Source organism: Prionailurus bengalensis, chromosome F2, assembly GCF_016509475.1.
Source record: "Prionailurus bengalensis isolate Pbe53 chromosome F2, Fcat_Pben_1.1_paternal_pri, whole genome shotgun sequence".
Classification (NCBI taxonomy): domain Eukaryota; kingdom Metazoa; phylum Chordata; class Mammalia; order Carnivora; family Felidae; genus Prionailurus; species Prionailurus bengalensis.
Genome location: NC_057353.1, coordinates 27466099 through 27494065, shown reverse-complemented (window position 1 = coordinate 27494065; position 27967 = coordinate 27466099). Strand labels below are relative to the sequence as shown.

The window sequence follows — 27967 nt, the reverse complement described above, 5'->3', positions numbered from 1 at the left end:
TCTACGTTATAAGTTTATATCCAGTTTATAAGTTTGCTAACTCAGAAGTGAATATGACAAGGGTTTAGGTTGTATTTTGCCTTCAAGCCAAGCAAAAAGAAAGCCCCGTTATCCTTTGATCGTTACAACACAAAAGGCAAAAAAGGCAAGTTTTCTGTTTCTGTAAAATTTACTTCCTTTCTTCAGTCTTCATCTAGATCTTTAGTAAACTATTAATTTGATTAAATTATTCATAAACATAGGAACTTAGAGAAGTATATTTCACAGAGACCTTTAATGTATAATATTCACTGCACACATGCACCATGAGCTCCTCTTTTCAAGCACTGATGGATACATAAGAGTGTGAATGTCTCTGGGTAGCACAAGGATGTGTCTTTTCTTGGGATGGGGAGATGGGGAGAGAATAAATCTTTTGAATTCTAGTCAGTGATTTAGAAAAAGAGATATTAGGGTAAAAGGAAAGGCTGGCTACAAGTGAAGCAATAAAGTCCTAAAGCTGTGCTTCCAAAATAATAATAGCAGTTTTCTGAGTAGTTGAGGAAGCAATCTCCACAAATTATAGTCACACCTGTTACAGACCATCTGCTGATAAATTCCAAAGCATCATTAATGGAAAACAAATGGCACTATCTTACTTACCTTCCCTTTATCCATTGACCATTCTCATATAAATTATTTTTCTCTTCAAAGTTATGTTCTTTCCTATCTGTTTATAATAGGATCTAGGAAGAGTGACACATAATGTGCCATGCCTTGATACTTTTACAGGAGACTCTGCATGGACGAGTGAATCATTACGAGGCTATAAATTGTTTGAGACTGAATTCCCTTAGAAGCAGAACTTGAAGAGAATTTGAATGCAAACTGTTTATCTGGGAGGTAGTCCCAGGAAACCCAGAAGTGGAGTGGGAACTGAGAATAGAGGCATGGGAGGAAGCCAGTAGTGGTGCTTTACTGAACAGATTACTCCTGGGGAGAACTGCTGTCAGTCCTTCAGGGGAGTTCTGTGAGACTACAGAGTGTGATTCAGTTACCCCAATAGTGGGTGAGAAACTGTCATTGGTTGAAAGCTACACCCACATACATCAACTCTTGGGCACTTCTGGCCTGTACAGGGTAGATAATTGCAGGTGATAGCATGATTCTATCAGTCTTTACTGCAATGATGAGTGCTGGGGAGCACTGACAGCATCTGATACAGTGGGGATGGGGATATTAATGACTAGCTTGAAAGTCCAAGTGGAAAACCTTAAGTTCTTGGGTTCATGGTTTTACTTTGAGGCATTTAAGCACTAATAGATCAACAATTTCTGTTATCAAATCAAGTCTAAGATCTCAAGTCCCCAATCTTTTTGGAAAACTGGGTGTCTTTGATAGATATTTAAAAAGTGAATGATTAAGATTTCAAGTTGATCATTCATTCATTCAACAAGCATTTACCGAACACCTAAAATATGCCATAGGTATACTAGACACCAGTGTTACCATTATTGAAAGCATTATCTTACCATCTGGAATGCAATGTATTAGGACATCCAGATAAGTAAATCCATAATTATAACATAAATTATTACAGCATGTTATAGCAAGACATAGCAGGACCATAATTCATGCTGTGGACAGTGGTATGTGAGTATCAGCAGGGTTTATTGTAGAAGGCACTATGTGAGATGGATATGTAACATGAATGAGGAGTGATTTTTGAGACAAAGAGGAGAGAAATTCATGGTAGCAAGAAAAAGAATAGTTAAGGATTAGACTAGAAAGGAATTACATATACAATCAGTATACTCACTGGAGTATATTAAGAACATGGAGAAAGAGTTAGAAACCAGATCACGAATGGTCCATGTAGTAGTGCCATGGTATGAATGTTTGTGTTCTCCCCAAATTCATGCGTTGAAATCCTAATCCCCAAATGTAATGGTATTAGTTGGTGGGGCCTTTGGGAGGTGATTAGGTCATGAGGGTGGAGCCCTCTTGAATGGGATTAGTGATTTTGTAAAAGAGACCCCACTGAGCTCCCTACCACTTTCTGCCACTTGATACAATGACAAATTTGTGACCCAGAAAAGGACCCTCACCCAGCCACGCTGCCCTGATTTTGGACTTCCAGACTCCAGAACAATAATTCCATTGTTCATAAGCCACCCACTCTGTAGTATTTTGTTATAGCAGTGCAAATAGACTAATACAGTTAGAATGCAAGATTTTATCCTAAGCAAGAGGTAAATGCACTGAAGGATTTTAACTGGAAAGTTAAAGTTAGAAGAGAGAGAAAAGTTGATTTTCATAACATAATCAGAAGTTTTTGTAAGAAAAATTTGCCTGTTTTCTTTCAGTGGCTGGATTGTTGGGGAAGGGTGATGGCAATTCTGCATATAGAAAGATTAGTTAGTAGTCCATTGATATAAGTCAAACAAGAAAGTAAATATAGAATTTATGAATTTGTGACTGACATTTCTTTCAGTACTTGAAAAATATTATGACAATGTTCTCGCTCCAAGCTTCAGATTAGAAATATTCTGGGGGCGCCTGGGTGGCTCTGTCAGTTAAGCATCCAACTTCAGCTCAGGTCATGATCTCATGGCTCATTGAGTTCAAGCTCTGCATCAGGCTCTGTGCTGACAGCTCAGACCCTGCAGCCTGCTTCAGATTCTGTGTCCTTCTCTCACTCTGTCCCTCCCCTGCTCACGTTCTCTCTCCTCTCTCTCTTAAGAATAAATAAAACATTGGCACAAAAACAGACACATAGACCAATGGAATAGAATAGAAACCCCAGAACTAGACCCACAAACGTATGGCCAACTAATCTTTGACAAAGCAGGAAAGAATATCCAATGGAAAAAAGACAGCCTCTTTAACAAATGGTGCTGGGAGAACTGGACAGCAACATGCAGAAGATTGAAACTAGACCACTTTCTCACACCATTCACAAAAATAAACTCAAAATGGATAAAGGACCTGAATGTGACACAGGAAACCATCAAAGCCCTAGAGGAGAAAGCAGGAAAAGACCTCTCTGACCTCAGCCGTAGCAATTTCTTACTTGACACATCCCCAAAGGCAAAGGAATTAAAAGCAAAAATGAACCACTGGGACCTTATGAAGATAAAAAGCTTCTGCACGGCAAAGGAAACAACCAACAAAACTAAAAGGCAACCAACGGAATGGGAAAAGATATTTGCAAATGATATACCAGACAAAGGGCTAGTATCCAAAATCTATAAAGAGCTCACCAAACTCCACACCCAAAAAACAAATAACCCAGTGAAGAAATGGGCAGAAAACATGAATAGACACTTCTCTAAAGAAGACATCCGGATGGCCAACAGGCACATGAAAAGATGCTCAACGTCGCTCTTCATCAGGGAAATACAAATCAAAACCACACTCAGATAACACCTCACGCCAGTCAGAGTGGCCAAAATGAACAAATCAGGAGACTATAGATGCTGGCGAGGATGTGGAGAAATGGGAACCCTCTTGCACTGTTGGTGGGAATGCAAATTGGTGCAGCCACTCTGGAAAACTGTGGAGGTTCCTCAAAAAATTAAAAATAGATCTACCCTATGACCCAGCAGTAGCACTGCTAGGAATTTACCCAAGGGATACAGGAGTACTGATGCATAGAGGCACTTGTACCCCAATGTTCATAGCAGCACTCTCAACAATAGCCAAATTATGGAAAGAGCCTAAATGTCCATCAACTGATGAATGGATAAAGAAATTGTGGTTTATATACACAATGGAATACTACGTGGCAATGAGAAAAAATGAAATACGGCCTTTTGTAGCAACATGGATGGAACTGGAGAGTGTGATGCTAAGTGAAATAAGCCATACAGAGAAAGACAGATACCATAGGGTTTCACTCTTATGTGGATCCTGAGAAACTTAACAGAAACCCAGGGGAAGGAAAAAAAAAAAAAAAGGTTAGAGTGGGAGAGAGCCAAAGCATAACAGACTCTTAAAAACTGAGAATAAACTGAGGGTTGATGGGGGGTGGGAGGGAGGCGAGGGTGGGTGATGGGCATTGAGGAGGGCATCTTTTGGGATGAGCACTGGGTGTTGTATGGAAACCAATTTGACAATAAACTTCATATATTGAAAAAAAAGAATAAATAAAACATTAAAAAAATATTAAAGAAATGTTCTGTCATTGGAACTGATGTTTCTCTGTAAGTAGTACATTGTTTCTCCTTGTCTGCTTTCAAGATTTTTTTGTCTTTATTTTTTCTAAGTTTAATTATGATGTGTCTTGGCAAGGATATCTTTGTGTTTATGCTATTTGGAGTTTCTCAGATTCTTGAATCTTCAGGTTTATGTCTTTTACAAATTTGGGTACTTTTTACTCATTATTTCTTTGAATACTATGTCAGTCCTACTTGCTCTCGTTTCATTCTGGGACTTTGGTAATATGAATCTTAGCTCTTTTTTTTTTAACATTTATTTTTGAGAGAGAGAGACAGAGAGAGACAGAGCATGAGTGGGGAAGGAGCAGAAAGAGAGGGAGACACAGAATCAAGAGCAGGCTCCAGGCTCTGAGCTGTCAGCACAGAGCCCACATGAGGCTCAAACCCACAAAACATTTAATCATGACCTGAGCCAAAGTAAGACACTTAATCGACTGATCCACCATGTGCCCCGAGTGTTAGCTCTTGTTTTTTTTTTTTTTTTGTTTTGTTTTGTTTTTTATTGTTCTACAGGTTCTTGAGATCCTTTTCCTTCTTCACCTCCATCTCCCAGTCTGGTTTTCTCTCTGTTTCTCAGATCTGATGAATTCTATTGATCTATCTTCAAGTTAATGATTCTAGACTTTGTCATCTCCAATCTAAAGCCTATCTAATAAGATTTTTATTTTGGTTATTGTATTTTTCAGTTTTATCATTTTCATTTGTTTTTATTGTTAAAATTTCCACTTCTTTGCTTACATTTTCTATTTTTTTCCCCATTTGTTTCAAGGAATACATAATTGCTTACTGGAAGCATTTACATGATAGCTTATTTAAAGTCCTTTTTAGATAATTCCAACACCTTATTTATCTTGGTGTTGGTGCATGTTGTTTGTATTTTTCCATTTGTTTTGTGATTTCCTGGTTCTTGGCCTGATGAGTAATTTTCAATTATATTTGAACATTTTGAGTATTATATGAATCTGAATCTTATTTAATCTTATTATTATTATTTTAAGCAGCAAGATCCCTATATTGAGATGTGGCATGAAGACTGGGGTGGGAATACGTAGGTACAGCTTTCCACTGGGCCCTATTGACAATACTTCAGCAAAAGTGGGCACTGATTCACATGGTTCACTGCAGACAGATGTGATAGAAATTCAGCTCTCCTCTCTCCTCCTGCCCTGCTGATACCTGTGTCCCACCACCCCAAAGTAGGACCATTCATAGCACCATATATCCTGTAAGTGGGATGGAGGTTCAGCTCCCCAGCAGGTCCTCTGACATTAGGGGAGGTGGAAGGGAAGTGTTAATTGTCTTTCTTCACACCATCTTTCCATTGATGCTGGTTGTGGGCAAAGGCTCAGCTCTCTGCTGACACCAGGGTGGGAAGAGAACCAGCCCTGCTTTGTGCCACCTCATTCTATCTTAGTGCTTTAGGAAGAGAATAGGCATTCTGCACCCTACTGGGTCTTACTGACACCAGGTGACAGGGTGGTGTCACCCTGTCAAAGTAGAGTGTCAAAGTAGAGTGACTATTAGCTTCAACTTGCAACATCCTATTATTGATTTCAAGTAGAGGTGGAGGCTAAGCTCCCAAACTGGACCCTAAGACTGTGTGAGGGCAGTCCAGTGTTAACTAGCCTTGTCAGGCCACCTTCTTAAGTCTTTGCTGATTGATAGGGGTGGAGGCTCAGCTCACTGCTGGGCCACACTGAAGTACCCTGGTAGGAGAACCAGAGTGCTGCCTGGTTTTGGAGGGCAAAAGTGGGATGGTATTGAAAATCAGGTCCTCGCTTGGTCCCACGAAAACCAGGGGGCATAGGTGGTGAATGCAACTTTTCCATTGGTATTTGGCTTGAGCAGTGCATGTATTACCAAAATGGTTTTCTGGTGTTAGCAACCCTTTTCCTCAGACTTTGGCTCGGTAGACCAGGTTTTCCTTGAGACGTTTTTACGTCTCTTGTTCTGTTGGTGGTTATGGGTCAGAGGTTCCTGCAGTGTCCTCTGCAGGATATATAGGGAGCAATAGGAAACAGGGAAGTCATCGCCATGCCATTCTTCAAGTCCTAAGGTTCCTAGTAAGTCCACCTTATTTCCATCTTTGAGTGTCTTCCTATGCTTTTTTTTTTTTATGCTGTGTTCAGGGTTTTAGTTTTAAGTGTGAGGACCTGGGAGAAATGGGCTACCCCATCTTATTGGAAGCAGATGTCAGGTAGTCTATTGATGTTGAAAATGCGGATTTTCACACTTTTAAAAGTCAAGTGTTTTGTTGGATTTGAAATTTAAAAATAAGCAAGGAATGAGGCAAGAATGATCTATGTGGTAATAGATCAGAGATGGAAACTTCAATATACATTCATGTTTCACTTAATATTGACACACATGATTATGTACAGAAATGTTTATAGATAGGCGTATATACATGGCTAGTATACACACATCTTTCTCTTTGCTCAGTCAGACCTAGAAGCAATGACACCCTAGCAGGAATGAGCATACCTCCCCCCAGATCTTAGTGTCTAATACCATTCCCCAATAAAAGGATCTAGGGATCCTTGGAAAAATGGCTGATTCTCAGACTGGGACAGTAAATATAAAAGATGAGCCTAGACCCTCTTTCAAAAAAAAAACAATGAAGTACTAAAAAATACAGACGTATATGGATGGGGACATAGCAAAGTCGCACAAGAGCCAACTGAAAGTGTTCAGATTGGTCACAACCAGAACAATTTCAGCAATAAAGTAGCATTACATTATAACCCAAAGTATAAAATAAAAATCCATGAGTTCTTACTGATAAAAATGAATAATGGAATACATAATTAAATGGGGGAAAACAGATAAATCTCCAATGCAAAATTTCAAATAGTTTATGTAGATACTCCACCTTAAGCATAACTCCTCACTTCTTAGTTGTGGGCTGAGCATAATGATGTTCTTCCAACATGTACAATTTGGAATTGGGGAAAAGAGTAACTTTACCTGAAAAATACTACCTCATACTACACTACCTTTATATGACTAATATGTACCATGGGCATGATTCCACTTCAGAGGGCAGAGATTATTATAAACATTGATTGTAAGCAATGTCTAAAGTACAGTGAAATTTAGAGTACATAATGTCATTGAACGTGATTCTATCTCTAATATGGCTAATCTCAGATTATTTTTATTGGTGCAAAATACAAAAATCATCAGGGAATGTTATGCTTAACTTTTAAGAACAGTTAAGGTATGTTATTTAGCAAATTCTCCTTCATGCTTTTGAAAACAGGGCAGTTCTTCTACTCTGACACTGGGCACAAAAATGAGTTTGCCATTTTTTTTCCATTGACCCCTTTCTCACCTTTTCCCCTGTGTTATATTTGTTCTACTTTCTCAAGAACTAGTATTTATTCTCGTTGATATAATGATATAAATTATATAATAAATGCACTCATTTATTCATTCAATTATTTATTAAATGAATCTTTACTGAACACCTACATAAGGCAAAAAAAAAAAAGGCAGAAAACTAATCTGGGTTGCACTGAAAAATAATCAACTCAGTTAAAATCTTTGCTAATGACAAGTGTTACTAAATTTACTGGAAATTACATTTCATTACGGGGGCTCACAGACTCAGGGAAAAGCAAAACCTAAATAATAAAAAAAGTAAGTCCTATCCATATATTGAGTGCCTGCTTTGTATCTGACTCTGTGAAAGAAACTCTAAAATGATTAGGGATGTTTTGAGGATTGTCTGTTATAATTGGAATCTCCATTTTATAGATAAAAATAAAAAGACTCACAGATTAGGTTACTCACCTAGAATGAAATGGCCCAGAAACAGCACAACTGGAATTAGAACTTTAGATTTTATGATGCCACAGCCTATGCTTCTAATCACAATGTGTGTGTGTGTGTGTGTGTGTGTGTGTGTGTGAGAGAGAGAGAGAGAGAGAGAGAGAGAGAGAGAGAGAGAGAGAAAGAGAGAGAGGAAGTGGGAGAGAGAGAGGGAGTAATAGGGAACTTCTGAGAAATGGTGAGTACTGCCAGGTATCCATCAATAATTTAGGAACTCCTAACTATGCAAATAATTGTTAATCATAAGGCTGAACTAAGGATCTCTCACTTTTGAACTAAGAACTTAAAAGGTTTCCATAAGTTGAGTTGAAATTTTACACTTACATAAGATACTTATTACAGACAGTCAAAGTATAATTCAGTAACTGAAGAGCTCTGAAAATACTGGAAGCATTCATATCAGTGCGGTTTCATAATGTGGATAATAGAGGATTTAAGAAATTGGCAGATGTACCTGGAAGACTCATTTGTTTCCATTTCTGTGAAGATAAGTGAATAAAAATAAGAAAAGTAGAAATGAATGGCTAGCAATTTTAAGTAGTTTTCTTAATCTCCATACTAGGAGAGACTAAGCAAAAAAAAAAAAAAAAAAAGGATCTTGAAATGATATTTTTGAAGCACTTACAATTGCATCTGGTCTTTTTATATCAAATAACTTGGAATATGAACTATAAAATAAATCTAATCCCTGATGATAGAATTGTTGACTTGATCTGAAAGTATGAAATGTAACATGATGTGGTAATCAGAGTCTTAAGAAAAGCGGTAGAAACTTCCTCACTGCTTCTCTTAAAAAGCAAAATTATAAAAAGAACCATGTTAAATATTATTTTGAAACAAAAAAAATTCTCATACTGTTACAGAATTTTAAAATTTTTATTTTGGTTTAATTTATAATAAATATTCATATATTTACATAGTTGTCACAAGGTAAACATGATTTTGAAATCAGATTTCTTCATTAAGCATTCTGTTTTGCTGCATTTTCTTGTAATTATAATAATGAATTTTCTACTAAGGAGATATAACTAACTAAAATATTTTCTTATTGTTGACTATTAAAGATGTTTCAAATTTTTTGTTATTAGGTATGACCTGACAATGAACACCTTTATATAATAATTTTCTAATTATCAATTATTTATTAAAGTTTCCAGACTTAGAATTACTATGTAAAACCTATGACCTTTTCATCTTGTGAGATATTGCCAGATTACTTTTCAAAAGATGAAATCAGATTATATTACCAAGATCTTTGTCAACACAAAATATATATAAAATTTTTTATTTTGTTATATTAATAAACTGAAACTTCACATTCCATTTCTTTGAATTTTTACACAACTATTGAGGTTGAATATCACATACATATTTCAAATACTAATCATGTTTTCTCTCTTTTTTTTAAGTTTATTTATTTTGAGAGCAAGAGAGCACGAGTGGGGAAAGGGCAGAGAGAGGGAGACAGAGAGAATCCCAAGCAGGCCCAGCACTGTCAGTGAAGGGCCGAATCTGGGGCTCGAACTCATGAACCTTGAGACCATGACCTGAGCTGAAGTCACATGTTTAACCAACTGAGCCACCAGGTACCCCATAATTGTATTTTCTCTTCACTGCCATCTTTAACTTTTCTACCTCTTCATAACTTATAGCCAGGTAGTTGGAGAGAAAAATTACATGGCAAAGGCAAATTAGTATTCCAATAAAGATTACCAATTTCAAATGGGGTTTTCAAGACTGGAAATATGGCTCTGACTTACTAGTAAGTTTTTTTTAATTGTCCTTAAAGGACTGATTTTTTTTTTACAAATTTTCCCCAGTCTCCTGAAATTTCCCTCTATCCTCTCTATCTCCCTTGTTCTTAGGAGAGGAGTTGTCTCATATCTCATTAAGAATATAGAAGTCACTGGGGCACCTGGGTGGCTCAGTCAGTTAAGCATCCGACTTCGGCTCAGATCATGATCTCCTGGTTCATAAGTTGGAGTCCACATCAGGCTCCCTGCTGACAGCTCAGAGCCTGGAGCCTGCTTCGGATTCTGTGTGTGTCTCTCTCTTTGACCCTTCTCTGCTCGCACTCTGTCTCTCTCTCTCAAAAATAAATAAACATTTAAAAACATACTAAAAAAAAAAAAAAGAAAATAGAAGTCAGTAAATAACTCACTGTCGAATCCATTAATTCATTAGCATTTGTACAGATCTTTGTATTCCTTTTTGTTGTAAGAGTTAAAGTAAAAAGCCATTTTCACTATACATAGTGGGTATTCCATTTTCTCTCATCTTCTCAAGTACTTTGCAGCACTGCATTTTCCACAACTTGAAAACTCCTTACGAATTATTCCCATCAAAATTCAACTTCTAGACTAAGTAACTCCTACTTAAAATGTTAAAAAAATATACTCAACATCTTCTCTTGATCCCTGCCTATCTTCCTTATCTAATTCATGGCTGAGCTTTTCAAAAGTATCTTCATATACTGTTTCCATTTCTTCACATCCCATTTATTCTATAATTTAGTTCCATCTGGCTTCTCTCACCCCAACCTCTTTGCCCACTGCCTTGAAATTTTACTTATAAATGTCACAGCTATCTCCATGTCAACACAACCAATGGACAGTTTTGGTCCTCATATTTCTAGGCTCTTTCTTCTTTAAAAAAGAAAACAAAAGCAAAAAACTTTGTTTTTATGCTTCTATGCTTTTATACCCTCGTAATCTTCTATCTTGGTATATTTTAGTGGCTCCCCTTCTTTAATCTCATATCTAAATATTCTATTAGTTTTCGTTATCTTCAGTGCAATATACAACTTCTGAAGGATTATTCTCAACATTTAGTTTTCATAATAATGCTAATAGCAGTAATCAATACTTCTATAATGCTTCCATGAGCCAGACACTATTTTAAGACAGTTTTATATATATATATATATATATATATATATGTGTGTGTGTATATATATATGTATATGTGTATATATATATGTATATATGTATATATACATATATATACATATACTGTTACAAATTTATATAGTAAATTATATACAAATATATATAATTTATACATATTTATATACTGTTATATATATATACCATTATATCTATTTATATACATTATATACATTATATGTGAGTTTACCCTCCTCATAAACCTATGAGATAAGTCTTATTATTATTCCATATTACAAATAAAGAAACAGGCACTGAGTGGTTAAGTATGATTACCCAGTGTCACATGAGCAGTAATTGGTGATGTCCTGAATTGAGTTAATGCTGGGTAAGTTAAAGAGTTTAGAGAAGGCAAGTTAAATGATGTCTCATGGATTGGCCTTAAAATGAGCAAAATTTAATTAATGACATATAAAGTACCAGAAAGCAATGAATGGAACATTTTTTACTGAATGCAAACTACTAAGTCATAAATCGTAACTAAGTGTGATTGATTCTCATTGAATGAAATTATTTCTCTGTTCTTTTGAAAGAGAAATATTCTTATTCTATTGTTTCACATTTTTTTCATTCATTCACATATTTGCTCATTTATTAAACACACATTTCCTAAGCACTTTCCATGCCCCAGTCTCTGTTGAAAGCCTCAGAGGATTCAATGGTGAAGGAGAAAGCACCAAGTCCTTGCTCTTAATCAAATGCCCCAGAGGTGGGGGAAGAAGAGTAAACATAATGATAAATTTCATATAAGTGACAGAAATATAACTGGATAATGGGATAGAGAGGCACTGAAGAGGCAGGTATCTGGCCAAAACAATAGTGGCCCTTTAAATTGAAATGTTAATGATTAGAGGGATAATGGTCTAGGTACAAGTACCAGCAAATGCAAACCTGTGAGGAAAATGTGCCTGGAACCAGGTGAAGGTTGGGGAACGATACCAAAAGTGGCCAGAGCATACAGTACTCCTAAGCCTCACTCAATGGTTTATATTTTTCTCTTCACAGTAGATAGTTGTTAGATGTAAGAAGCAGGCAGTGATATCATCTGATTTGTGTTTTTTAAAAGATTACTTTGACTGTTGAGTCTACTACAAAAACAGAATAGCTGTACCTCTATGAGGTGTGGATAATAAATTTTAAAAATCCCCAATGAGCTCATAAATGGTTCATTAATTATCACCATTAGTCTCAACTATATTGCATTAATATAAGCTTGGTGACTCTGGGCCTGGGGCATGATAAATTAGGGAACCCAACTATTTTCAAATAATGTAATTTGAAAAATTCTCAAACTTGTTGAGGTTCAGGAATATCATTTTATTGATCGGGGCTGGATGAGAGGTCTAGAGTAAGAAAAGAGCACATGCCAGTTCTCTTCCTCTGTCTATTCTTCCTTTCTGTGGGAGAAGTGGTGGGAGGGATGTGGATGCAACACTTAAATTTCAGAACTAGTTCGATTTCATTAAGTATTTGCTAAAAAACTACTATATGTTAGGCACTAGCTGAGACTGGGAATGCAGAGTGAATAGTAATAAGAGCAGCTATTACTAATAAGAGCAAGGCACTGTGCTAATGCATAACATGTACCATCTCATGTTATATTAATTTACACATTAACTCTATGCAGTAGGTGCATTTATTATCCCATTTGCCACATAAGAAATCTGATACTTTTAAGGGCTTCAAGGTTACGTAGCTAGTCAGGGGTGTAGGCAGTCAGTAGATCACTTTCTTTTTTTTTTTTTTAATTTTATTCTTACATTTATTCATTTTTGAGAGACAGAGAGAGGCAGACTGCAAGTGGGGGGGGGGGGGGGCAGAGAGAGAGGGAGATACAGAATCTGAAGCAGGCTCAAGGCTCCAAGCTGTCAGCACAGACATGGAGCTCAAACTCACAAACAATGAGATCATGACCTGAGGTGAAGTCGGACGCTTAACCGACTGAGCCACCCAGGTGCCCCAGATCACCAACTTTCTTAACCATTACGCTGTGTTGTCTTCAAGGACCCTACTGAGAAGTACAAAATTATACATATAATTCAAAATTATACATAAGACCACCTGGTACAAAGTAACTGCTTGAAAAGGCTTGCGTTTACCAAAGATGCACTTGGAGAGAAGACTGTGAGAAAGGATCACAAAAATGCACTCTCTGTACTAAGGGGCAACAAAAGTGAGAAAGAACTAGCCCAGGGCACCAGGGTAGGTTAACAGTATGATGTTTAGGACCAAGAGGCAGTGTTTCTCTCTTCTTTTTCCCTCACAATTATTAAATTATATCTACTTCACAATAAGAAAGAAGACACAGCATAGTGGGCAGTTTGTGGACATAGCTTGGATCCTGACAGATGTAGAGTATATAGTAAACACTGGCACCAAGTACAGTTTAAAACACTCATTTTTTTTTTTAGCCTTGAAGCAAAATAGCTTTCTGATATGTATAATTTAGGAAAGTCTTGAGAGAAAATATTGAAAGCATACTATCTCAGAGGAAAGTGATTTTGCAAAAGCTCTACCAGCAGAAGCAACTCTAAACCCACCAATCATTTAGTGAGCTTTGTACTGTTATATCCTCCCATGTGTTGTTTCTTTATGCATTTTTTCTAGAAGAATGCTCATAAGAGTTCATCAATTCTCAGAGATAAAGATCCACACTGGTGGCAGAAAAGAGCTTTGCTCTGGAATTAGATCAGTTTAGGTTTTGCTGCTTACTAGAATTAGGTAACATTCTTAATCTTTCTGAGTCTGTTTCCTATATGCAAACAGGGATAACACTACTATAGAAGGGTGTGGTTAAATTAAATGATGTACATAACCTTCAATACTATGAGAATATGCCTAGTAAATGTTAAGTGATGAGCCAGTATTCTGCTTCCTTGAAATGAATGAAATCTGTTTTCATGCTCTTCACATGATTTCTTAGTTAATGGTCTAAATATCAAGGCAACGTGTAGTTAAAAATTATTTTTGTTCTGTCACTGCCCATCTCCACTTCCAGTACATTCTCCTTGATAAATCATAACTCCATGTCAGTAATATTTATCACTTAAGCTATTACTGTTCATATGTATTAAGATATTTCAATGTGAGATAAGTTATTACTCAAAGGGATGGCTAAGCCAGCTTTTTCATGATTCCAATGGATAAAAATATATCTTATTCAGAACTTTCAAAGAAGAGAGCCAGTGATTCAAGATGTGGGTAGGAAAACTATTTTCTTTTCTCTTTCTTTCTTTCTTTCTTTCTTTCTTTCTTTCTTTCTTTCTTTCTTTCTTTCTTTCTTTCTTTCTTTCTTTCTTTCTTTCCAAAGAATGTTATTTTCTTTTGCTTTGGTGGGGAAAAAAGACAGATTATAGTTAATTTACAATATAGTTATATTTATAATATATACACTAATTGTCAGTTTATATAGTTCATAGTCTAATTTACATTTGATTAGCAAAAAAGTGTCATAAATTTACAATGATAAATCAGTTTTCTTTAAGCAGTAATGCAGATTTGGAGATATTTTCTGAAAGTGACAAAAGGAAGCACTGTTTTTCTTTCAAGTCCGTAGACTCTGCTAGTTGTAAAGGCTAGTAAGTCTCAAATGCAAATAGAATCAGCATTCCACATGTGGCAACCAGGAAATGATTTGTGTACCAGCTATTTTAACAAAAAAGGCTTGCAAACACAATAAATGAGTAGTGAAAGTCAAAATGATGCCAAATATGTGTGAAAGCAGAGAATTATAAATTTTTTGGGCAGATTAATTATAATATTCCTTCAGAAAGATTCATGTAATGTTATTTAAATGGAGAACACAGTCAGATGATCTAGATTATCAAGCTGATACTATAATACTACCAAAATTCTTTGTGTGATAATATATGTTGTAGGGATAAATAGAATTTTATGGGAAGAACTAATTAAATGAATAATAAATATCATTTATACTTTGGCATAAATATATCAAGTTGGGTTTTCTTGACTAGATGAATAGTAACTATGGATAAAAGGAAACTGTGTTTGTTGTTGCTGTTGTTTGTTTTTCCAGAGTGTAAAACACTTTAAAAAGGAGGGTGGGGAGGTGGGGTTGTATTTATGGATTTGGGAAAATGGCTCCATGGGCTCTACCTCTGTGATATAAACATTTATTCTAGAGCTGAAAGAGAGTTTGGATTAGTTATTTCAACACATCTAAAAAACAGTCATGTTTAAACACTAGGAGATGAAGAGATACCAGTTTATATATTTTTTCAAACTGTAAGAAGAAACCTCCTTTCAGTTTTCATCGGAACCCCACAGGGTTCACAGTTCTTCTGTATTTATTTATTTATTTTTGAGAGAGAGAGAGAGAGAGAGAGAGAGAGAGAGAGAGAACATGCAAGTGGGGTAGGACCAGAGTGAGAGAGAGAGAGAGAGAGAGAGAGAGAGAGAGAGAATCCCAAGCAGGCGCCTCACTGTCAGTACAGAAAAGCAGGGTTCGAAATCACGAACCATGAGATCATGACCTGAGCTGAAGTCAGATGCTTAACCAAGTGAGCCAGCCAGGCACCCCTTAGGGTTCACAGTTCTTAAGCAAAGCAGTACAATGCTTACATGAGTGCTTTCTCCTGCTGTGAATAGCTTTCCAGTCTTCCCACCAGTTCTCATCCCTTCTCTTAGTGTCTTGGTCAGAATTCAAAATTCAACCCAGGAAATTTGTTCCCAGTTTCACTGCTGGTACCTGATCATGTTATTTCAATCACCTTAGCACATTTATACCATCTACTTCCTAGAAGAGGTAGTATACATGTGAGATTTAAATAAAAGAATGCCCATAAAGTGTGTAATGCTCAGCTTCTATCACAATATGAATATTTAGTAGTTGCTAGCTAGCATTATTATTACACCATTTACATGAAAACAAGAGGGGCCTGGGTGGCTCAGTCCATTAAGCACCAGACTTTGGCTCAGGTCAAGATCTCACGGTTGGTGGGTTGGAGCCCTGCAATGGGCTCTGTGCTGACAGCTCAGAGCCTGGAGCCTGCTTCAGATGCTGTGTCTCCCTCTCTCTCTACCCCTCCCCCGCTCATTCTCTGTCTCTCAAAAATGAATAAACAAAAAAAAAAGAAAAAGAAAAAGACAACTAATTTGTACTAGTTGCTTTTTGATTTTAGATTTCTTTCACACATCTGTGTTCTTCCTCTCCAAATGGGATAAAGGAAATAAATAGACATTTATTGATTATCTACAATGAGAGGCAGTGCAGGGTATAGAATTAGTGATTCTCAAGTTGAAACGGACCTGGATTTCAATTCCATCCCTGTGATTTACTTGGACTTCACTATGTCTCACTTTCCTTACTGTTAAATGGAGATTGTAAGGGACATTGCAAGGATTAAAAATAATTATAGGGGTGCCTAGCTATCTCAGTCAGTAAAGCACGTGACTCTTGATCTTGAGGTTGTGAGTCCGCGCTCCATGCTGGGTGTAGAGATTACTTAAAAATAAAATCACATAAAAATAATAATAATCATTATAATAGTATTTGGATTCAGAGGAGTATTCAATACCTTATTTAATGTAAACTATTATATAGTAGTTGATTGAGTTTTGAGAATCTGATAACGGCTATGTATTGCTTCCCTAAAAGTAAACAAATAAACCCTTCACAGCATTTTACATGTAATTCCAGGAATTTGTTAATATAAAAACCAATCAAAACCCTTAGTTGGCACAAACAACTCAGTAAAATTGTTACAGGGGAAAGAATTACAGTTCTTCTTAAAATACAGACTACCATCCTGGAGAAAGACAAGCAATATTTTAATGTGCTCAAAATTTGGATCAAAACTGTGAGCTTACAGAATGGTATCTCCACCAGGTCGTGAGTTGACCAGGATTGAAATTCCTGACATGATTGTCCCCATCATGGGCTTGAAAACCTGGCACGTGATCAAGTGCAACCTGGAGCTGAAGAGCTTCAGTCACTTGTCTGTAAAACGTGTATGTTAATACCATTATAACAGTGGCATTAAGATTAAGTAGTAGAGCACAAGAAAACTCTCCTAGCACCGGGCAGCCCAGAAATAAATCTTTCAGCTCTTTCATTTCTCTTTTTCCTTCTTGCTTTACTCATTTCCTTCCTTGCCCTGAGTTCTCATTTTGTTTCATGTTCTAAAATGGCGAAGTCTTTGTAATGCTTTTACTCCAATAATGTCATATAACTTCTAGCTTAATAAAGAAAGCCTAAGAAATAATTGAGGTAAATTACTTCAGTTTATTACCCTCATTTGTCCAGAAATGTATCTCTTTGATTCTCCTTTACTATTCGTTGTTCATCATCCATGGGCACAAATTGGATGTGTATCAAATACATTAAATCTCTGGAAAATTCTCTCTGGTGCCATTTGGGGTTTCATTTATATACTATATAGCTTTCCGAAATCTAAACTATCGTTTATAATCCTCTTCTGTTTTAATACTCTAAAACATGGCTTCTAATTAATGGTTATAGTGGCATTACATTCATTTCTCTTTGCTTTTTCTCTGATCATTACAGGTACTACCTGACAAGTTAATGACATGGGGTTTCTGACTGTGAGGAAGGTCAAGGAGGAAAATACGATGAGTAAGGAAGATAATGAATAGAATTGGTGGAACTTTAGCAGTAATAAAAACAGTGAAATTACAGTTAATTTAATTAATTAGAAGTCAGGAAAATTTTGTCATGTGTTGTCATTAATTGGTCAACTAGAGTAGTCTCACAAACAATAAAGAGCAAAGAGTGGAAAATCTATTGTTTCTGTCATCTTCTTGTTATCAGAGCACTTTTCTCCTAGTTAATGAAACAATAACAATGTTTCATTGTTATGTATCATTTGAATTTAATGTCATCAGTGTAAGATATGGAGATATATGAAGCCTCTTATACTTTATTCACAAATTTAGTATTACAGCATCATATATTCCACAGTAAAAATCATTTAGGAGAAATGTAGAATTCATGCAAAGTACAATAATTTTTAAACTTAAAAAAATTTTTAAAAGATTGCTGACTATGTCTTGGCACACTTTCCTTTGTAGAATATGTTAGAACCCGCCTTTTTTTTTTTTTCATTAAGAGCTACTGTACTATAGAAAAAGCCTCTATTCATATTCATAATCATCAGTCAAATCAAGGATCTGGCTTGCTTAGAATTAGTAACTCCTTTTTTCATTTCTTAACAAAGAAAGGAGCATCTGATAAGAAAAATAAAATCCTACTTTTGTTAAAAAAATAGTAAATGATGGAATATTAGAAAATTATTTTTCATGAATAAATATCAATAACTACTAAATACTGCTCCATGTAAATTAAATAGAGTCTTTGGCTATCAGATTCTAAATATGAAATGCATCCATATTCAGGAATCATTTCAAAGCAAGTATGGTGTTATTGTTGGGGTTTTTTTGGTAACTGAATAACCATAATGAGGAATAAGATCAATCTGTTTTAATTTACATAACTGCTAAATATAAAATAAAATTTAGAGTTTTTTTTAATTTTTTCATTTTAATTTTGTAATGAGACAAAGAAATTAACTGTGCTTTCTATCATATTTTAGTTTTTGTTCAACTACTGCTGCCAAAATTCTTGACAGATAGTATTACCTGTCTGTGTCCTTTCAGAACAACTTCCTTGCATACCAGTGCCATTAAAAAAAAAAAAAATCAATAGCCTTAGGAGACCTTTCAAGTATTGATTCATCCCTCAAATATGATCCAATTTAGCAATAAAATGATGTGGAGGTTTATATCTTTTTCTCAGTGCATTAAATTTGGAAGGTTTAAATGTCTTTTCCTAGATGACAGAAATGGCTTTTATACAAACACACATGGATACACACACACACATATCATTTGACATACTTTCCATCTGTAATTCCACACTGAATTTTCCTTGCCATTCACCAACACCAAGGCCAGTTTATCAAACTCCTTTTCCCTGCTAGCTGGTTTGCATTCAGGAAACAGGGAGACATTATTGTGTCTGCTTTAGTTAACCTACATCTTACTTATGAACTAAGAAGAAATTATTTTTATTTACTGGTATCTTGACCCTTTCATATAATTACTTTTAACTATATGACTTGCAGGACTAGTCTTATGATTGAAGATACAGGAAAGATCTGATGCTAAAAACGTCTTCCCATCTACCAGCAGATGCTTGACGGTCACTTCGTACCCGTTTGCTCTAAACCTATCCCTTTAGCTTAAATCTTTCTTTCCTGTTGAACTTCAAATACCTGTCGTACCTTAAGATCTTAGTCATTTTTTTCTTAGCCTGAATGATCCAAAAGCAAATTTTGAAGATGTGTGGGAAGGGAGAGAACTTGAGGGCACAGGCTTCTGCAGAGAGTATTCGGTATCAGAGGGCGTAGAAATGATAAATAGACTCACAGGGGAAAGAAACTCAGACAGTGGAGCTTGATGAAACCGAAGCCAATATTGTAGTTTGGCCTCAGGTCTATTCTAATCAGTTAGACAAGGAAGTTCTGAAGGTGACTGCTATTTTTGTGTAAGAGTTCACCTGAAAAGCATAACTTATAAATACTTTGTGCCCCTGCATATTACAGAATGTGTGATTCAAATTGCAAGGAACAGGCAGATTCCCACAAGGCCTTGGCCATACACCGTTTTGTAGCCTGCTCACTTTGAGCATCCAAAACTGGCTTGTAGAAATATGGTTCTTATTTTAAATTTCTCATTTCCCAAATTGAAATAATTTTTATTTAAAAATTAGGCTTTTTTAAAAAGACCACAAAAAGACTAAAATTATTCCTTGACAAGAATCTAATGTTTACCACTATAATATATTGTGTACAATTTATTGACTATTTCTCCTAAGTATATAGTTAGGTATTCCATAATCTAAAATTGTTTAGGTGTAACTACAATATGATTCTGGTGTCAACCATAAAATCCTCTCTTATAAAACTGGTGAAATCCTTGGCTACAAAAATATGTTTCTATTTTATATCACTGTTTCTATATTAGTGGTATCCATATTCCCTAGCAGGTTACTTTTCAATCTGGTAAACTTCTCCTATGTCACTTCCTTGAATCATAGATAAAATATAAATTGCAGACAATTCTCCCATTTATGTTTATAATTTTTAAAATTTCAACTAACAGTGCAAAGTTTTCATCGACGATTTCTGTAGCTTTCTCTCTTCCCAAACTTCTTATGTCAATATTAAATTCCTGGATTTAAATATGTGACTCTTTTCTAATGTGTTCTCTATTAAAAGTTTTCTTTTTCTTAGAATTATTAGTAGAAGTGGTATTTTCATGGGAAGAAAAGAGCATCTTCGCTACTACTTCTCTGTCAGTGCTTTGGGACTACATACTCAGTTGCACGATAAAAAAAAAAAAAAAAAAACAAAAAAACCCAAAAACCTGGCCTGGCATCAACTGGTGGGATTAAAAACCACTGTTTCACTTCCTCGCAATTAAAATATTTACATCAATTTCTCTTTGTTTTGTAAATGGCATGTAGAACCCAGCGTGGGTGTGGCTCATGAATCTGCTTCTCTGACTCATGATCTTAGACTTGTTGCTTCCAACTTCTTTATAAATACACCTTTTACCAATAACTGGAGGCCAGGTTTGTTTAATCTGGTTGGTTCTCAACAGTTTAATAGTATGAGGCATCTCTTGAAGCTACTTCTTTGCTATATCTGTAAAGTAAGCTCTCCCATACCCTCCCCCAACTCTTGTATTCTGCTGCCTGTTTAAACTTAAAATCTGCAAATAGTCCATCGGGTTTGTTTTGTTGGTGGACTGGCTGTTTTCCAAGATTTTGTTGTTGATCTTGTCTGACTGTTTAAGGATGGCCTTTTGGTGATGTTATAAAACTTCTTAAGAAAAGTAAACAGATGTGCTCATCTAGCCTTCTTCGAAAGACTGCAAAAAAGCCAGTTTTAAAACAGAATGGCTTGGTATAGAGAGCTGCGGCGTATTACATCTGCACCTGCATGTTTTCAGCGTTCAGAACTAAAAAATTAGCTCTGCAGTATATAATCAGACACAAAGTAAAAGCAAAAAAGAAACCAGTAATGAAATTTTTCTGCCAGATACTTCAACAGTATTGATGGATAGGCCTGCTACTTTTAACATTCACATAAAGACGGTAGCCAAATAACCAATTCCATAAAACAACCAATTCTTCCATGAGAAGAGTTAATGGACATGGACATCAGGAGTATTAGACCTGGTGAGAATTCTGAAGGTCTTCTTTTTTAGAGGAGGGATAAGAGGTCTAGAATGGTTAAGTGACTTGCTGAAACCAGAGGCAAGACCAGGATCAGAGTTGGGATTTTCTGCCTTTTGATCCAGAAGACTGAGCTTATTCTTTGACCGAATCAGCTGTTTATGCATTTACATCTAGAGAGCCCACATGTACCAGATTTGTTTCCATTGTTACTAATAGAAGCAAGTCTGTACTTTTACAGGTATTACAGCATAAAATTAGCCCATTAGTCAAACTTGTCAAAAATTAGTCAATCTAATATTCCCAAAGAGACAGTGCTTTGTAGATTCTTTTTTTAAAAACTGGAAATAGGAATTAGATAACGTATGTTTGCATATATGTGTGTGTGTTCAAATTTGAAAGAATATAATTTTTGAATTTTTAATTGTCTAGTTATATATGATAGCCAAAAATAGAATATTCTAGCTAATCAAATATACTTGTAGTATTTACTTATTTTTGTAAGGACCTTTATATACCTGTATGGTTTTAAGGATAGTTAATGGAACAGCATGGAAATGTTATGTATTTTCAAGCTAACACTGCTAAATCTTTTTAGGTATCCTAAATTATGTGAAGACTGAAATACTATTGCTTTACCCACTGTACAGAAAGCAGTTCATGTTTCACCTTGAAATAATACTGCATCAATCTCAGGAAACAATTTGTAGATTGAAAAGCTCATTCTCTGCATGACGCATTAAATTTTCACAAGAATTTAGTTAAAAGAATTTGCCTTTTAAGGTTTTGATCACTTTTCACCATTGTTTCTATGCATTTTCCTGTTAAGGTTCCCTGATCCTGTTGCTAAGCAACCCTGCATTCTTATTGGGGAATGATGATGAACTAAAAATTATTTTAAATATGCCTGAGTGTATATAGTCTCTTTAAGAATATCTTGATACTTTTGTCTAAGAGGTTGTGTAAGAGGATTATTCATTGCAATTCAGAGATCTATAGGAATATAAATGATAGAATAGAGTTTTCCAGGAGAGTTGGAAGAATGCCAATGGTACACTGGAAAAGCACTAGATCTTACTTCCTCCCTGTATGCTTTTTTTTCTGGAAAGGGTAAAATCCATAAGATGAGAAGTTAAAGGATTCACCAAAGGATTTCAAATCAACATAAGGAAGATGTTCCTTTTATTCACTAGATTAAATTATTGTTTTTCTTCAAATTCTGAAGAAAAACTATAAAGCCACATTATTTTGAAAACTAAGTTCCATATAAGCCTGACATGGGTATTTGAATTTTATCAGGCTTTCAGATCAAACTGAATGTTAATTAAATTCTTTCCACCTGTTTGCTCTTGTCCCAGACATCCCTCCTCAGTTCAGAAATATCCTCCTTTCAACAATTTATTTAGCCAGATGGGACTGGCACCAGCAGCCTTGGTATTTCCTGTCCTGATATATAGGGAGATATAAACAGACTACCAGCATATAGCCAGCATACAGTGAGAGTTCGTGTATACCACTCCCAATGTGAATCTGATAAAATAAAAAAGGTTGTTCCTTTAAACAATCTTTTTCAGTGATAACAGAATCAAAGGAACAAAGATATTTTGTTACCAAAGAATCTTAGAGAGTGTCCTAAGTACAAGAGTAGAGCCCCACTAATGCCAACCCAATAATGTATAGATGACAGTGCAGCCAAGGGATAGTCTCCTGTGGTGATACCACCTTCAAAAGTTTTGAAAGTTACACCAAACATCACCTGTTTTCTTTATAACCTTCCATGTCTCTAACATTTAAAGATACATCTAATACTATACTGAATCTATTTCTATTTTGAGGGTGATCTTTTGTTAGAGGTATGATCTAATATACAGAGCTTAAAGTGTTGATTATTTGCCCCTTCTTCTAAAACTTTATTACAACTTAAGTTTATAATTATATGACCACTCTAGATGTTAGTTTCCTTGCTTAAAAGTGTGGTTTGCAATGCTTTCCCTACAGAGAAAAGATTAAATCTGATAATAGCATGGTATCTACCATATAGTCAACATTCAATGTGAGCTCCCTTTCCTGTTACCTTCACTGGGTATGGCCTACTTCTAGTTTTCTAGGACTTACTAAAACAGTTCATACCTTCTAGGAATACATGGTTTCTATTCCCTTACAATCTTCAGTTTTATCAAACTAAAGTCTCTTAATTCTTTTATAATTCTTGCATTCTTATTTCCCAGCCTGGCTACCTTTTTCTGATTTTTTTTAGAATTTAGATTAATTTATCAGGCATCTACTTAAGTACTGTAAGATGAGGGGCATTACAATAGGTCCTGAGTTTACAAATGTAAACAAGATCCCTGTCCTCATGAAGTTTACCGTCTAGTGTCAACAGCAGTAAAAAGACAAAAAAATTGCAATTATACCTGATAAGTTCTGTGATATTGGCAAAACTGTGGCCCTGTAAGAACACATAAGTGAAACATCTAAATCAAATAAGGGAGAATGGGAGATTAGGGGAGCTTCCTGTTCTTATAGGCGTTTCTCCAGAGTTGCCAAACAGATCTGTATTTGCATTCCAAATTTGGATTGACCAACCAGTCAGCCTTAACATTCCTCTTAGCTTGACTAAACTTCAGACAGGTTTCTTCCTGACTGCAGGCCCCTAACCTCTTCTTATGTAAAGCATTTGCTTTAGAAAACTTGCTACTGTGAATTTGATCTCTGACCCTTTGATATGTAAATCTTCTTCCAACCTCTTGACAGTTTCAAACCCAGGAGTATCTTTCTCAATTACCTGGGAGCCATTTGCTTGAAACATAATCAAGAAAGAGAGCAGCTCCATTCTCTGTGGGACAGTAAGAGTCTACTTCAATAAGTGCCAATTAGAAAACGCAGAAGGCCTAATTGCCACTGACCAATCTACCGCCTTCGGGTCCTCCAGTACTATTCTACTAGCTCACCCCAGCACTGAAAAACTCTCCCACCTTTCGTTTCAGCAGAGTTGAGCCCAGTCTCTCTCCCTTATTACAGGAGTCTTCAATACACTTTCCCTTGCCTGTTTAATTCTGTCCTTTGATAGGATGCAGTCTAGGTTTTGTACAAGGAAGAAGAGCTGATTTTTGCCTGGTATTCTACTCACTGATGTCTAGCACTTAGTCAGTCTTTGTAATTGCTGATTAAAATAAGTCCACCATGTCAATCAATGTCTAGAGGGCTCTAAACTCTCACCAGCAATAAATGAAGCCCCAGATTTCACCACTTTCTGATTGTAACTAGAATTTTCCCCCCATAATGTATTTCTTTACACTTATGTACAAAATATGCCTTTGCTTCAGAGAGACTGTGAGTAAGCTAAAATATTCACTCTTCCTACTATACTCATTCTTTTGGTACTTCAGTGATTTCAAGGGATCAGAATCCTGGGCAAACATGGGAGCAATTCATCATGTTCACTATCTATAAATTACTCAACAAGGACTCTACCTGCCATACTCTCCATGAAGCTCATTATAGGATCAATGGAGACACTGAATTCTCAGACTGAAAAAGAATTTCAGATAATTGATGGTTTTAGCCCCAACTTTAAATTCTAAGATGGATGGAAATTTCTAAATAAATCATAATAAATTATACATTTATCTTCAACAAAGATTGAATAATACAATTTTCTAAAGATTGTTGTAGAAATTAAGCTTCAATTTAAATTTAATTTTAAGGTAAATAAAAATATTCCATTCTGATACCTTTTTCATTATAAAATTTATAAAACGAAATTTATTTTTATAATGTGCACATTTGCTATATCAGCCTTTTCTCTTTCAAAAAAAACCTGTTACTAATTTAAGCATATTATACAGCATATGGTACCTTAGAATTAAAGAAATATGGGAGAATGATTTGATTACCTCCTCATGCTACATGAAAATTCATTACTCCAAATTTTCCTGTACAGTTTTTTAAAAGATGCCTGTCATCTAACTCACACAAACACCCATATACATATATTGTTCTTGTTGGGGAACAGATTTAGTGTAATAAGTGGTAATTAAAGTTAGTGTGATAATTTTATGTAGTTATAATTTACAATATAGTAGAAGTGTTGTTTTTATATAAAGATGAATTTCTTTTTCAAATATACTGTAGACTCATATAACTATCTCACAATACATATATTTATCCATTATATTAGGTTTAGAATACTTTACTACTTCAGTGAGTTGAGTATGATATCTTATAATTATACCTTTGTTTTTATCATATATTGTACATACAGAGTCTGGTGGGAAACATATCCCCTGAATTATAATAGTATCATTAGTGGAAAATGCAATATTCTTTTAGTACATAATAACATGAAATTAGGACAGATTTTCAGCAAAAGAAGGGAGTTGCATATATTGGCCTTTATTGTCAGGCCTATTTCTCCCTGGTTATTACCTAGTCTTTATGTACATGTTATAGTGCAGTGCTCCTAAGGAAATCCAGCTTTCTTCGCTCTTTAATCTTTTCTTCCCACAAAATACTTGGCAAACATAGCTATGAGCTTGATGTGAAGTGGTTGTATATATCAAAATTTCTTTACAAGCTTACTTAACCAAGGTACCAAGTAATTTACCCAGAATCCAAAACAAATCTGTTGAAGAGCCAAGTGTGCAAAAAATCCTGTAACACACTAGATTCCAATGAGCTGCAGTTTTTATTAATTTTATACCACTTAGCAAACTCAGATTGGGCTTTATGTTGGGTTTCTTTAACTGACAAACGCTTAAGAGCACACTTTAAATGCAGTTACACTGGGAGACTATGACAGAAAATGCATTAGGAATACAGACAAAAAAAAAAATCACTTACATGTGCCATGTGTTCTGCTGAAGGGAGAATTTCAGCTCCAAAATGAGTTTATTAATATGTTATGTGTTTGGGATAGAAAGCTCTTATCTTTTGAGAAAGAACATTAAATATTATACTTATGCAGTTTAACACTTCTTGAGATACACCTTTAGAAATAATACTTTGTTACTACAGTTTTGAGAAATTTCAGTTGTTTCATAGCTATTTATCTCAATATTCATGAGAGATACTTATGACAATATTTTATTAATAACTATGAGATATTTAACAACAATGTAGTATTAGAATTTCAGAAAATTAATAAGCCAATAAAGGTACATCTCCTGGTTCAAACTGCAGAAATGAAAATTCTGAAGTCAAGTAAATTGGGCAAAGTATTTTGCTGTTTAGTTAAAGAAACTAAATTTATTTATTTATTTATTTATTTATTTATTTATTTATTTATGAAATTTATTGTCAAATTAGTTTCCATACAACACCCAGTGCTCATCCCAAAAGATGCCCTCTTCAATGCCCATCACCTACCCTCCCCTCCCTCCCACCCCCCATCAACCCTCAGTTTGTTCTCAGTTTTTAAGAGTCTCTTATGCTTGGGCTCTCTCTCCCACTCTAACCTCTTTTTTTTCTTTTTTTTCCTTCCCCTCCCCCATGGGTTTCTGTTAAGTTTCCCAGGATCCACATAAGAGTGAAAACATTATGTTATCTGTCTTTCTGTGTATGGCTTATTTCACTTAGCATAACACTCTCCAGTTCCATCCACGTTGCTACAAAGGGCCATATTTCATTCTTCCTCATTGCCATGTAGTACTCCATTGTGTATATAAACCACAATAAGGAAACTAAATTTAGATGTCCCCCATTCTTTTACCACATTTTTTAAATGCATTCAGATTAATCTGGAAAACTTCATCAGGAGGTTTACTGATATTTAAAGGTAGAACATTTTTTATTGTCAGGCTGATTTTTAAAAGATTAACTACAGCAAGGATATATAAGTCAAGTTAGTGCAAACAACATCCTGGCTAGTCTACCTCAGTCACTTTCCTAAATTTCAAGGTTATTAATTACTCATCTTATGAATTTAATTTTAGAAAAGCCTCAAATTAGCAACAAGTTTTCATATGACTCAAAGCAGTAAAGGTTTTACAGAATTGTTTAATTTTTCTTCAATTAAAATATAGATTAAGATACATATTAATATTTTATAGAAAAGTCACCTATTTTTCAATGAAAGAAGTCTTCCCTTCTGTGCTCCCAAAGGGCATTTGTGTGCAAAACTTAATATTGGTTCAACTCTGTTTCTTTTCTGATTCAAGACTTCAGTATGAGTGATGATTAGCTACATGATTAAATGGCCAGGAATCTCCTCAAACATTTTTTTAACTCCCTAATACAGTCTTTTATATCAAGCAGCAGCTCACCAAGTAAGTGTTGGATGAATGAATGGACAGATCCCATTCATCCACTATCATAATGACTAAATTATTCTTTAAAAATCTGAGGTTTAATTTTGTGTGGTCAAGTACTAAAAACTGGAAATAGAAATCAATAGTTCCTTTTATTTGTAACATGACCTCTGTCCTCAGAAGATGGTGAAAAAGGCAGTTTTCCCAGTGGCTTCAGAAAACATACTAAATGGTTAGAAGAACTAAGATATTTATGATATATATTTAATTGGTTTGGGAACTGAGTGAACAGGTATTAATTCTAAAGACAGTCCAATGCCAATTTCAATGATGAGGACTAAACTGCAAAGGTTTCAAACTCAGCCCCACAATTTATTAATTTTGGCTCACATAATAATGCCTCCTGATACTGTCATACAAGCCCTTATTTTGAGATAATAGGTGATTTGACTCTGTATATGTGGTTTTTTAAAATATTACATAGAAAGCTACACTCAATATTTTGTATGTGTATGAGAAATA

At 35.3% G+C, this 27967-nt stretch overlaps 1 protein-coding gene across 2 annotated transcripts in view; it reads right to left on the bottom strand.

The window, feature by feature from the left end:
* The window catches only part of PKIA (cAMP-dependent protein kinase inhibitor alpha), a 95550-nt gene that overhangs the window by 37851 nt on the left and 29732 nt on the right, over nucleotides 1-27967 (bottom strand). The gene's annotated exons all lie outside the window — the stretch shown is intronic.